The sequence below is a fragment of the Carcharodon carcharias genome, assembly GCF_017639515.1.
Source record: "Carcharodon carcharias isolate sCarCar2 chromosome 27 unlocalized genomic scaffold, sCarCar2.pri SUPER_27_unloc_2, whole genome shotgun sequence".
Classification (NCBI taxonomy): Eukaryota; Metazoa; Chordata; class Chondrichthyes; order Lamniformes; family Lamnidae; genus Carcharodon; species Carcharodon carcharias.
In genome coordinates this window covers 1,060,862-1,075,404 of record NW_024470635.1, presented here as the reverse complement: position 1 = coordinate 1,075,404, position 14,543 = coordinate 1,060,862, and the positions used below count along the sequence as shown (strand labels likewise).

Genomic DNA, 14,543 nt, shown 5'->3' with positions numbered 1-14,543 from the left:
CTTACTAGCCTGTAAGCCTACAACTGTGTCTGCAAAGGAACCAAATTGAAAGGAACCTCATATTTAATTTGTAAGGTCAAATGTGCTTTGCCTGGTATCTGTTTAAAGTCTATGGGTTACTGTTGCCTTGGTGAAGATTTACCTGGAGTGATTAATTTGGGGATTTGTTTAAAGGCTATTATGGTAGTAATTTGTAGACATGTGTATGTGTTTAACTTGCTAAATTAATAAATGATTAATTTAGTTTTATATATAAAAAAATCTTTTGAGGCTTGGTGGTCTTATTCCTGAATTCAGAGCTGCATCTCAAACATACCAATTGAAAATATAGGTTATGACAGTTATTCAAGTTTCCCTCTTGGATTTAAACAACTCAGCCTTTACCAACTGCTGTATTCTAACACCCAGTGACAGAGAAGGAACAGTGATATATTTCCAAGTCAGGATGGTGAGTGGCTTGGAGGGGAACTTCCAGGTGGTGGTGCTCCCATGTGTCTGCTGCCTTTGCCCTTCTGGATGGTAGTGGTCATGGTTTAGGAAGGTGCTGCCTTTTAGCTTTAGGCTTGGTGAGCTCCTTCTAAACCTAAAAATTAGGGTGTGAACAATTGGAAAAACAATGAGATGCCCTCGCTCACATGAAATATTGGGGTGGTCTCTCTCCAGTGTGACTGTGTTGCTCTGTCAGTAAATGAGATAACCGACTTCATCTCTTCCCACATCCAGTTGCTGAGTGATCAGTCTGCAGTGTGAGTGATCCACGAGTTTCCAGCTCAGACTGGAATTCGGTCCCTTCCCACATTCAACAACAACTTGCATTGATATAGCACCTTAACAGTAGTAAAAATGCCCCAAACTGCTTCACAGGAGTGGTAACAGTCCCCACATTAACAAGATGGTTTCTTGACAACTCTGTGCTCATGTCTCTAATTGAATCTCTAAAAGGCTGCTGTAATTTCCATACAAAAAACAGGAATGCACAGATTTTACTGACATAAACCGGTGGCTCTGCGAAATGTTCTATAACATTGCGTAACGACCTTACGGTTGGAAAACCACAGATCCACTGACTCAGTATGATCCATGCCTTGGTTGACCTGCTAGGAATATAAAATAAACAGCAATTGTTTGTCTATTTCATGTCAGTGACATCACACACATTTATTTTAGTCCAATGTCTCAGAGCTGATTGTCTCCCAGACAAATTTCTTCCAACAATCTTAATAACGAGTCTTACCTGTCTCCCAGTTTGTTTCTATTGCTCCTGCATTCAGCCGATCCCATTCTTATTTCCATGGATAATTCTCACTGGTATTGTCACTATTATTTTCTTCCCTTTACTGTTTCTAAATCCGTTTCCTATTTGCTTTATGTCTCTCCATTCTGACTATTCTGACTTGTTCCCAAAGTTGGTAAGGATATAAAATGTGTCAAGCAGCATGGTATATATACTGTATCTGCTGTGTGCCTGCCATTTTCAACAGTCCCTCTATATCCTCTTGACATTTGTTACTATCTTCCTCAGTTTCCAGTGTTTCCCAGTTTTGTGTTGTGTGCAAATTTGAAATTTTGCCTGTATCCCCATGTCTGCGTCAGTAACATATATCAAAGAGATCAACAGTGCCAACACTAGACCCTGGGGTCACACTGCTGTAAACTCCCATCCATTCTGAAAAACAAACTTTTCTGCTTCCTGTCCCTGAGCCAATTTTATACCCAGGCTGAAATTCATGGGTTTCAGCTTTGCTGACAAGGTTATTGTGTGGTACCATATTAAACATCATTTGAATGCCCATGTAAAAGGTATCAACCCCACTCCCCTCTTATACCCTCCCATTACTTCATCAAGTTGGTCAAAAATTATTTGTCTTTAACAAATCCATGGATTTTTTCTTTTATTAATCCATGCTTTTCAAAGTGCCAATTGATTTTCTCTCAAATTGTTGTCTCTAACCTTTCCCCACCACAGATATGAAGCTGATTGTCCTGGAATAGCTGTGTTTTTGAACAGGGGTGTAACATTTACAATCTGTCAGTGCTTTGACACCACTACTATATAAGGAGGAATGGAAGGTTGTGACCAGAGCCTCCACAAGTTCCATCTGAAGGATGCTGTCTCTGACAGTGCAGCAGTCCCTCAATGTCACCCTGGAGTGTCAGCCTAGATAATGTGCTCAGGTTTATTAATATTTCCTCTTGTTATTGATGTGGATCATTAAGAAACAATGGACTCTTATGATGTCATCCAGTCCCAGTGCGATGATGTCATGAAGACTATTAAATACTAGCGGAGCCTTAGTGGTGAAAACAGTTTTGTTCGAGATGGCAGCAAGTCCATTACTGATAGATCAGCAAATGGAATTAATGGGAAGGAAAGTGAGGCAGCTCATGAACATCAGGAACAGTCTTGTAAATTATGGAGAGGAACAAAATCTTCAGTACTGCTAGGTATGGTGCAATACATGTCCCAGGAGCAACAATGAACAAACTCAGGGGAATATTGAACTATTGAGTCAAAGCAGAATTATATTCTTTCTCCTTGTGACCTGCCTCAGAATTCTTTCCATCACCAGACCATCAATATGAGGAGAATTAACATTTCCAATAATTCCAAGAGGAAAGTAGAGGCTGTAATTATCCAGGATGTTGTTCTGAAATTTACCCTACCTCCCATTGTCACCAAGGCTGGCAAGAGGCCACTCAATTTTGCTGTTGCCTCTGTCCCAGATGTGGTTCAATATAGACTTAATGTTAAGAGAAAGGGGTGGGATTGGATGGTCAAAACTGCTCACAGGCTATAGAGGGTGATGTTTACTAGGATTGGCCAAAAATTGTGGATCTCATAAGAACCAATACTTTATCCCCAGTATTAGTCAGTTTGGTTGGTGTTGTCCACCCAGTAGGACAGGAAGTGTCCTCATGTCTGTCTGTTTGTATTGGTGTGAATGTGTCACTGAGTATGTATACATGTGTGCGTGTGGCGAGAGGATGCCTGTATGTGTGCATCTGTGTGTGAAGATGTCAGTATGTGTGTTGTGTGTGGAGAGAGGGTGTGTGTGTGTAAGACAGACAGACAAAGTGTATGTGGGTCTCTGTGATTGGGTCAGTGTGTGTGCTGCTTCTCATTCACAGTAAAGCAAACCTTCTTCTCCAAACAGACAACGTGACTTTTGAGAATCCCATCGAGTGATGTGAATATTACAATGACAATATTCTTTAACTACAGGCTGACTGTGTGCTGTGTAAAACCTGACATCAACACAACCAGGCCCACTTCTCCTGGAACAACATGAAATATCTGCTGCTTTCCAGGTCACTTCCTTTCCCCTCATTATTATCCTCAGATCTTTTGCAAATTCCTTGTGAGGAGCAACATTGTTTTCCGGAATCCATGTTGAGGATCTCTAACGGATCCTTCTCTTCCCCAGTAATCAGAAACAGAATCTCTTAGGATCCCTTCAAGCATCTTCCCTGTGATCGAGGTCACGCTGATGGGCCTGTCATTCCCTGGCTCTGATTTGACCCCGATTTGGAAAGTGGGAACACCATGAGCTACTTTCCGATCTCAGGGAACAATCACTGACTCTATTGAGTTGCTGAAGATACGGACAAGAGGCTCACAGGGCACCCGTCACATCTCTTTAAACCCCCTTGGGTGGATATCATCTGGACCTGGAGCACCATCTAGTTTGAGATTTCCTATTTTCTCCAGGGTGACAATCCCTTTCTATTTTAATATTGATGATGTTATTGTCGACAGCACATCCCACAGCTGGAATCTGAGCATCATCCACAGGCGTGCAGACTGATGTGAAACAGTCATTTAACAGCTCAGTCATAACTTGGCAATCTGATTCAATCTGTCCTCAACTGTCTTTCAGTGGCTCGAAACCACCTTTAACCATCTTCCCACTCTTGATGGAGCTGGGAAAGCTTTGCTGTTATTCCCACAACTGTTCACTACCTTCTTTCCCAAAGATCTTTTCTCTAATGGCTGCTTTTGAGGGAGACCTCAATTGTGGGTGATATATGTCTAACACACACACACAGACAGACACACACACCAATAAAACAGAGCACTCCAGGAAATACAAAGCAGGTCTTTCTTTATCTGGAGATAAATGTTGTATAATTCTCCCAGCAGTTTACAAGTACCTCTGAAATAGTCCATCTGCTACTTTAATGCAGAGTTTAATCAATGTATTTAAAATAGATTTATTATAAATGAGTTAACACCCGCCTTTCAATGGTGAACCACAATCATTTTCAGCCTGGAAACTTAAGCCTGCCATTTCAATTTCAGTCAGGAACAGTTTTACACCAATCTCTGATTTGACAACACGTTTCCAGCATTCACCATTGTTCTTCCTGACCCTAAACACAGTTCTAAAGGAGCCTTCTGATCTGTGTCCAGGAGCTCTGAATCATGGAAGAGAGTGGCTGGGACACATTTCTTACACACCTCAGGGTCAAGCCACACAGGGACTTTGCTGTCAGTGAAGAGAGAGGAGAAAGACCAAAGTGCTGTTTGTCCCTCTCAGTGTGACCCTGGGGGACTGTGTCCAGGTTGAATTTCTGTTCCTGCTGTATGATCCTCAACCCAGATTGTCCTTTCTGAGCTCCAACTAGGTGATAACAAAGAACAAAGAAAAGCACAGCACAGGAACATGCCCTTCGGCCCTCCAAGCCTGCGCCGATCATACTGCCTGTCAAACTAAAACATTTTGCACTTCCGGGGTCCATATCCCTCTATTCCCATCCTATTCATGTATTTGTCAAGCTGCCTCTTAAACACCACTATTGTACCTGCTTCCACCACCTCCTCTGGCAGCAAATTCCAGACACTCACTACCCTCTGCGTAAAAAACTTGCCCCACAGATCTCCTCTAAAGTTTTCTCCTCTCACCTTAAATCTATGTCCTCTAGTAATTGACTTTTCCACCCTGGGAAAAAGCTTCTATCTACTCTGTCCATGCCACTCATCATTTTGTAAACTTCTATCAAGTCACCCCTCAGTCTCCGTCGCTCTAGTGAGAACAATCCGAGTTTCTCCAACCTCTCTTCATAGCTAATAATCTCCAGACCAGGCAGCATCCTGGTAAACCTCCTCTGCACCCTCTCCAACACCTCTATATCCTTCTGGTAATGTGGTGACAATGTGTTGTTAAATACTCAGGTGAGTAGGGCTAAAAACTACAACAATGTGTTCAAAACAAAGCTGATTTGTTTGAAATTTATCCAGAATATTAAACTCCATCCTGGTTACAAGCACGATTAACATCAGCAGAACCAAACCCCAATTGTCAGAATGAACAGTGTTCAGTCCTGGATGTGACTAACAGCAGCAATATCACAGCAGAATCCAACTCATTCAGTCACTTATGAACTTGCTGGTCTGTCAGTAGGTGAGGTGACTGAGACAATTACTTCCCACACACGAAGCAGGTGAACAGCCTCTCCCCAGTATTTGTATTTGTGTTTCAGCAGATCCATCTTGCTTTCAAATCTCCGCTCACAGCCAGAACATTGAATAGGTTCCTTATCAGTGTGAGCAAGTTGATGTGTATTGAGGTGGGACGACTGAATGAATCTCTTCCCACACCTAGAACAGGTGAACGATCTCTGTCCCTCATGAGTGTGCTAGTGGACACTGAGTTCACATGAACACCTGAACCCAGACCCACAGTGAAAGCATATAAACTGTCTGTTGTCAATGTGAACAAGTTGATGGCACGTCAGTTTCACAGAACTTTTATAACATTCCCACAATCCAGACATTTAAAAGATCTTCTGTCAGTGTGAACTCACTGCTGTGTCAACAGGTTGATTGAATCAGTGAATCCCTCCCCACACATGGAGCATGTGAATGACCTCTCCCCGCTCTGAACCATTAGTGAATGTGGGTTGTTAAAGCTCTTGTCACAGTCTAAACATTTAAACCCTCTCTCCAATCTGAACTTGGGTATGCAGGCTCGACAGAGAAAGATGTGAGGTCAGAGCTCAGTCAAGGGGGAACTTTAGAGACAGTTTATCCCGGTGGACGAGTGGAAGGAAGAGAAGCAGCAGAGGCAACTGATCGGATTGTCTCAATCTTAGTGACAAAGAAGCTCCATGAGCTCCTCACACTTGTTGTTGGAGGTGAGGATGGAGGAGAGAGGGAGAGCCCTTCAAAAGGAACTAACTTATGTTTGACATATTAAAAAGATTCAGCACACTGTGTTTTTGGGGAAAAAAGCTGATTTATTTGACTTTTACCCAGAATATTAGCCCCTAGAATTGGGCCAGGGTTTATTAACCTCAGCAGAAACAGACCCCAATGAACATGGTTCAGTCCTGGATGTGATTAACAGCAAAATCCAATCACTGTAGTCATTTGTGAGCTTGCTGGTGTCTCAGCAGATGGGATGACTGAAGGAATCCCTTCCCACAGTCAGAGCAGGTGAACGGTCTCTGCCCAGTGTGAACTCGCTGGTGTAAAATGAGGGCAGACGACCACCTGAACCCAGTCCCGCATTGAGAGCACCTGAATGGTCTCTCGTCACTGTGAACACGTTGATGGGACATCAGTTCGCTGGAACTTTTAAAGCCCTTCCCACAATCTGGGCATTTAAAAGGTCTCTCCCCAGTGTGAACTCGCTGGTGTGTGAGCAGGGTGGACAACTGAGTGAATCCCTTCCCACACTGGGAGCAGGTGAAAGGTTTCTCCCCAGTGTGAAGCCGCTGGTGTCTCAGTAGGGAATTTAACTGAATGAATCTCTTGCCACAGTCGGAGCAGGTGAACGGTCTCTCCCCAGTGTGAATTTGCTGGTGTACAGTGAGTTCAGATGATCGCCTGAACCCTGTCCCACAGTGAGAGCATCTGAATGATCTCTCATCAGTGTGAGTTCGCTGATGTTTAATGAGTGCAGGCGATGTCTTAAACCCACTCCCACAGTGGGGGCACATGAATGGTCTCTCATCTGTATGAACACGTTGATGGCACATCAGATCACGGGAACTTTTATAGCATTTCCCACAGACTGGACATTTATATGGTCTTTCATCAGTGTGAACTCGCTGGTGTGTCAGCAGGTTGTATGAATGCGTGAATCCCTTCCCACACTCAGAGCAGCTGAACGGTCTCTCCCCTGTGTGAATTCGCTGGTGTCTCAGTAGGGTGGATGAATCAGTGAATCCCTTCCCACATTGGGAGCAGGTGAACGGTCTCTCCCCAGTGTGAATTCGCTGGTGTCTCAGCAGGGAGGATGACTCAGTGAATCCCTTCCCACACTTGGAGCAGGTGAATGGTTTCTCCCTGGTGTGAACTCGCTGGTGTCTCAGCAGGGACGATGAATCAGTGAATCCCTTCCCACAATCAGAACAGGTGAACAGCCTCTCCCCGGTGTGACTGCACTGATGAGTTTCCAACTTGGATGGGTAATTGAATCCCTTACCACAATCTTCACATTTCCATGGATTCTCCCCGTTGTGACTGTATTTATGTCTTAACAGGCCAGATGATCGGCTGAAGCCTCGACCACACACAGAACACGTGTACGGTTTCTCCCCACTGTGAACGGTGCTTTTTCCTTCCATGTCCAAAATCCAATGATATTCAGGTTACCACAAATTGGGCGACCCCATCAGAACTGGATGTGATGTTTGGTTTCAGATTCCAGACTGCAAATCCTCTCCTTCTAAAACCCTGCGAAATTGATTTAAAACAGAAAAAAGGGAGTGAGAGAGAACCCACAAAAACACAAAGGCAGGCTGTGAAATTGAGCTGAATGAATCTGGGAATTTGTGGGCCCAGAGCTAGGAATAAGTGACCATGAAAGCTGGTGGATTGTTGAAAAAGCCCAACTGGTTCACTAATGTCCTTCAGGGAAGGGAACCTGCCACCTGGTCTGGGTCTACACAAGACTCTGGCCTCTGTTAGAGAGAAAGGGAGGGAGAGAGGGGCAGGAGAGACGGGGGTGAAAGATTTTATACATCTACAATGCAACTAAAGCTTTTACAGAATCTCCCAAACCCTCAGCTTCCATCCCGAGAAGGACCAGGGTAGCGGGTGTATGTGAATACCATCACCTCCAAGTCACAGACCATCCTGACTTGTCTAACTTCCAATACTGAGAAAGAGAAATTTCCTCCATTTAAATATTGAGAAGGCTGAAGCCATTTTCAGTCCCTGTTACAAACTCCACTCCCTAGTCAGACTCCATCACTCCCCCTGGTAACTGTCTGAAACTGAACCAGACTGTTCACAACCATGGTGAAATATTTCACCCTAAGATGAGCTTCCAACCACATATCCACAGCATCACCAAGACCCTCCTGGCCAGCCTCACACATCCAACCTCCCTGTAATTTTCAGGTCATGTAAAACTCTGTTACCCATGTGCTTACTCGCACAAAGTCATGTTCACCCCTCACCCCTGTGCTCAGTGACCTACAAAGGTTTCCTTTTCATAAGCACCAACATTTTAAAATTATCATCCTTGTTTTCCTCCATGGTTGTGATCATCCCTGTCTCTGTAAACTCCTCCAGCCACACACTCCTCTGAGATCTCTACCCTCATCTAATTCCGGCCTTTTGGGCATTCCTGGTTTTAATCGCTACATCAAGGGTGACCGTTCTTTCATTTGCATAGTCCACAAGCACTGAAATATCCTCCTTAAATCTCTCCACCTCACTTTTCCCCCTTAAGATTCTCCCTTAAACCTACCTCTTTAGCCAAGCTGCCCTAATATTTCTTCTTGTGGCTCAGTATCAAATGTTAATTTGTGACATTTCTGTGAAATGTCTTGGAAAGTTTTATTATTTTAAAGGCAAAATATGAATACAAATTATTGTCACTGACTTGGACATATATCGTTGTTTCTGTCTCATCAAGAAGACATTGTACCTCAAAACGTGAAGCAGACTGAATGGGAACAACTTGTCCATCAGTCATTGAAAAGGTTCCAAAAACATTACCCCTACTAAAATGGCGTCCGCGCATGCGCCCTGCTGCACATTGCCCCCAATAAAGATGGCGACCGTTAATCAGGAGCTGCAACTGGGAGAAAACTGCGGCCTCGCTCGCTGCAAAAGGGGGGACGGCCCCAGGGAAACCGGGAAGTTCGATTTTTGGTGTTTGCGGTTTACACAACATGTTTACGAAACCGCTCCGCCCACTCGCTGGATCCATCGCTCCCTCCGCCCCGCCATTCACCCACTCACCGATTGCGGATCTGAGAAAAAACCTTATCTCCATCGCCATTACTCACACTGCGCATGCTTCACTCCCAACCCGGCCCTGCCCCCTCATTCACTCCGATTGGTTGAGGACCAGCCGGTCCTCCAGTGCTGCCCCCTCTTTCTATTGGAGCTGCTGTCAATCAGCCGGGCATTGTGACGGTTTCAGATGGTGAGAGTGGCCACAGACTCAGCCTGACTTGCTGATTCTTGGCAGCATTTTCTGTTTGGGCATTAGAGCTAGAGATGGATGGTCAGTTCCCCTCTGTCCGGGGGGGATTCACACTCATTTCCCTAGAGCACTGATTATCACGTTTACTTTACATGAGAAAGTCCCCGGTTCAATCCTGGCTGGAAACTTTTACAATTTCTTTTATTCATTCATGAGATGTTAGGGGGAAGTTCAAGGATTTTGACCCAGTGACAGTGAAGGAACGGCGATATATTTCCAAGTCAGGATGGTGAGTGGCTTGGAGGGGAACTTCCAGGTGGTGGTGTTCCCATCTATCTGCTGTCCTTGTCCTTCGAGATGGGAGTGCTCGTGGGTTCGGAAGCTGCTGTATAAAGAGTCTTGGTCAATTCCTGCAGTGCATCTTGTAGATGGTACATGCTGTTGGTGTTGAGGGAGTGAATGTTTGTGGAAGGGGTGTCAATTCACCAAGGCTCCATCAACACCACCTTACAAACCCACGACTACTCCCATCGAGAAGGACAAAGGCAGCAGATAGATGGAAACACCACCACCTCCAAGCCACTCACCATTCTGACTTGGAAATATATCACCGTTCCTTCACTGTCGCTGGGTCAAAATCCTGGTACTCCTTCCCATACAGCACTGTGGGTGTACCTACACCACATGGACTGCAGTGGTTTAAGATGGCAGCTCACCACCACCTTCTCAAGGGCAACTTAGGATGAGCTATAAATGCAGGCCCAGCCAGCGAAGACCACATCCCATGAAAGAATCATTTTTAAAAAATCAAGAGGGTTGCTTTATCCAGGATTGTGTCGCCATCTTGTGAGTGCTAGTTGGAGCAGCTTTCATCCAGGCAAGTGGAAAGTATTGCATCACAATCCTGACTTGTGCCTTGTAGATGGTGGACAGGCTTTGGGGAGTCAGGAGGTGAGTTACTCGTCACAGGATTCCTAGCCTGCTCTTGTAGCCACAGTATTTATATGGCTGGTCCAGTTCAGTTTCTGGTCAATGGTAACCCCCAGGATGTTGATGGAGTTTCAGCGGCAGTAATGCCATAACAAATCTGTGATTCACACATCACCCATCCTGAATGTGTTTTCAATAATTACCTAATTATATTAATCATTATTTATATTGCATTTTTATACATTTTATTATCTTGACCTCCAATTTGAATACTATTTGAAAACTTAAGAATACAACTGACCTTAAGCACTCACCAGATACTCACCAAGCAGCTAGCTCCTTTCCCCGTAATAGAGCAAGAACCAATTCCTACAGTGTGAAAAAGATAGAAAAAGGAAATGAACATCTCCTCCCTCCACTTCACCAAGCTCCCGCTCTCACCAAACTCCAAGTATGTACTCGTTTGCCTTAACTGCACTCATTTGCCTTAACTGCACTATGGAGGCCTGTTTTTATAGCCAACTGAACTGGGGCTAGAGTAACCAGATTCAAGCAGTTAGCTAATTAACTACTCAGCTCTCACAGCAGAGAATGAGTCTAAGCTGCAAGAAAAAAAAAACTTAGCATGCTTACACAGTACTTTCCAGTTACTACTAAGGGAGTAAAGGTTAGCAACAGGAGGAGGGAATGTGGAGCTGAGGCCTCAGTTATATCAGCCATGATCTTACTAATTGGGTGACCAGGCTAAAGGGGTCGAATGGCCTACTCTTGCACCTAACTCATATGTTCGTGAGTGTGTTTAATACAAAGCTGATTAATTTGACCTTATTCAGAATAACAACTGCAATAATTGGGCTTCAGTTTATTAACCTCAGCAGAAACAGACCCCAATGAATATGGTTCAGTCCTGGATGTGATTAACAGCAAAATCCAATCACTGTAGTTCCCTGTGAACTCGCTGATGTGTCAGCAGGTGGGACGTCCGAGTGAATCCCTTCCCACACTCAGAGCATGTGAACGGTCTCTCCTCAGTGTGAATTCGCTGATGTGTCAGCAGGGTAGATGACTGAGTGAATCCCTTCCCACACTCGGAGCAGGTGAATGGTCTCTCCCCAGTGTGAATTCGCTGATGCATCAGCAGGGTGGTTGAGTGACTGAATCCCTTCCCACACTTGGAACAGGTGAATGGCCTCTCCCCATTGTGAACTCGCTGGTGCGTGAGCAGGCTGGATGACCGAGCGAATCCCTTCCCACACTTGAAGCAAGTGAACGGCCTCTCTCCAGTGTGAACTCGCTGGTGTTCAATGAGGTTAGATGATCGCCTGAACCCAGTCCCACAGTAAGAACACCTGAACGGTCTCTCGTCAGTGTGAACACGTTCATGGTACATCAATTCCTGGGATCTCTTAAAGCACTTCCCGCAGTCTGGGCATTTAAAAGGTCTCTCATCAGTGTGAACATGCTGATGAGACATCAGGTCCCTGGAATTTTTATAGCACTTCCCACAGTCTGGACATTTAAAAGATCTCTCCCCACTGTGAACCCGCTGATGTCTCAGCAGGACAGACGACTGAGTGAATCTCTTCCCGCACTCGGAGCAGGTGAATGGCCCCTCCACATTATGAACTCGCTGGTGTGACTGCAGGTTGGATAACTGTGTGAATCACTTCCCACACTTGGAGCAGCTGAACAGTCTCTCTCCAGTGTGAGTGCGCCAATGAGTTTTCAGCAGGGATGGGTAATTGAATCCCTTCCCACAGTCCCCACATTTCCAAGGTTTCTCCCTGTTGTCCCTGCATTTATGTTTTGACAGGTCACATGATCGGCTGAAGCCTCGTCCACACACAGAACACTTGTACGGTTTCTCCCCACTGTGAATGGTGCTTTCTCCTTCCATGTTCAAAATCCAATGATCTTCAGGCTATCATAAATTAGATGACTCTTTCAGGCACTGATGTGATGTTTGCTTTCAGATTCCCGACTGCAAATCCTCTCCTTCTCATACCCTGTGTAAATGATTTAATACGGGAAAAAAAGGGAGTGAGAGACATAGGTCAGAGAGGCATTGGGTAAAGCAGAAGAATTTCATATATCTATCACTCAACCAGAACTTGACAAAATCTCCTGAACCACTAACCTCCACCCCCTAATAGGACCAGGGTAGCAGGCGTGTGTGAACACCATCACCTCCAAGTTCCCCTCCAAGTCACACACCATCCTGGCTTATCTGGCATCTGGTACTGGATGAGCAGAAATTTCTTCTATTTAAATATTGGGAAGACTGAAGTCATTGTCTTCAGTCCCCGCTACAAACTCCACTCCTGAGACACTGACTCCATCCCTCTCGCTGACAACTGTCTGAGACTGAACCAGAATGTTCACAACCATGGTGAAATATTTCACCCCAAGATGAGCTTCCAACCACATATCCACATCGTCACCAAGACCGCCTACTTCCACCTGAGTAACATCGCCCGACTCCAACCCAGTCTCAGCTCATCTGCTGCTGAAAATCTCATCCATTCCTTTGTTCCCTTTAAACTTAACTACCCCAATGACCCCCGGCCGGCCACCCACATTCAATCTTCCTGTAATCTTGAGGTGATCCAAAACTCTGCTGCCCATGTGCTTACTCGCACCAAGTCTTGTTCACCCATCACCCCTGTGCTCACTGACCGACAAAGGCTCCGGGTAAAGGAGCAACAAAATTTTGAACTCCTGATCATTTCAAATCCCTCCATGTCTTTGTAATGTCCTCCAGCCTCACAATCCTTCCTGATATCTTCACTTAATTTAATTCCGGATACCTGACAATTCCCAATTTTAATTGCTCCAGCTTTGGTCACATGCGCACTGCTGCCCATTGCCCCCCTATAAAGAATGCGGACACGAGCGCACTGCTGCCCATTGCCCCTATAAAGAATGCGGACACATGCGCCCTGCTGCCCATTGCCCCTATAAAGAATGCGGACACATGCGCATTGCTGCCCATTGCCCCCTATAAAGATGGCGGAAACACATACGCACTGCTGTCCATCGCCGCTGATAATTAAAAAGATGGCGGCTGTTAATCTGGGGCTGAGATCAAGAGAAACGATGCAGCCGCCAAATCTGTGCAGGTGTTGGACCGGAAACTTCTTATTCGCGTCTTGAGGTCTCCAGCAAGTGTTAAGGAAAATTCCCCACTCACTTGGCGGCTCCATTTTCCCTCACCCACCCGCTGGCTCGATTCCTCTGCTCTCCTCGCTGATCCGACATGGCTGCCTCCGTCCTTCCAACACCGGACTGCGCATGCTTCGGTTAGAGCCCCTGCTGCGCCTGCGCGAGCACCACCCAACGTGAAGATCGAAAATAAAAGCAAAATCCTGCAAATGCTGGAAATCTGAAACAAAACCAGAAAATGCTGGGAAAACTCAGCAGGTCTGACATGATGTCTGTGGAGAGAGAGAGAAACATAGTTAACGTTTCGAGTCCGAAGAAGGGTCATACGGACTCGAAACGTTAACTTTGTTTTTCTCTCTCCACAGATGCTGTCGGACCTGCTGAGTTTTTCCAGTATTTTCTGTTGAAGATAGAGCATATTTGTTATCTCCGTGAATGCTGGGTAATGTTACCGCCATTGAGGGGAAAAATAGTCGAATACAGAATCATATTTTGTGATCCCCTTTGGATTGGAGGCGCAGATGTAAAATTAAGTCAATTTATACAGCAGCCAAGTGCACGGGAGGCGAATCTGTGCCTGGTCTGTATCCCTACGTGATGAGAGAGAGAAATGGGCAGGGTGATGAAGAAGAGTTTTATACATCTGTTCCCTCTCTTCCCTTCATCCGTTACACTGGGTGTCTCCACCTCGTGGGTAATCACAGTATTTTCCCAATTTACCTTAACACCGGGGACTTTGCTACTGAGTGTTCATTGTCCATTCAGGTCACTCCCCATGCCCTGACTCATTAAATTTATACTGGTGTCTGTATTAAAGAGGATCAGCTAAAATATACTCGATGTGCCAATCGGGTAGATATAAATAAACTATTTCCTCTGGTGGGAGGATCGAGAAAAAGGGGTCATCAACCTAATGTTAGAACTTGACCATTCAGCAGTACAATCAAACAGAGATCCTTCACACAAGATGGAGTAGAAATGTGGAACTCTCTCCAACAAAATGTGCTTGATGGTGAGGGCCAATTGGAGCTTACGAGACTGAAATGGATAGATTTTTGCTCACTA

The 14,543-nt window shown here is 45.2% G+C and overlaps 1 pseudogene; it reads right to left on the bottom strand.

Moving 5' to 3' along the window:
- Positions 1 to 557: 557 nt before the first annotated feature.
- LOC121273848 lies at positions 558 to 13,486 on the bottom strand (annotated as a pseudogene).
- Between the last annotated feature and the right edge of the window lie 1,057 nt (positions 13,487 to 14,543).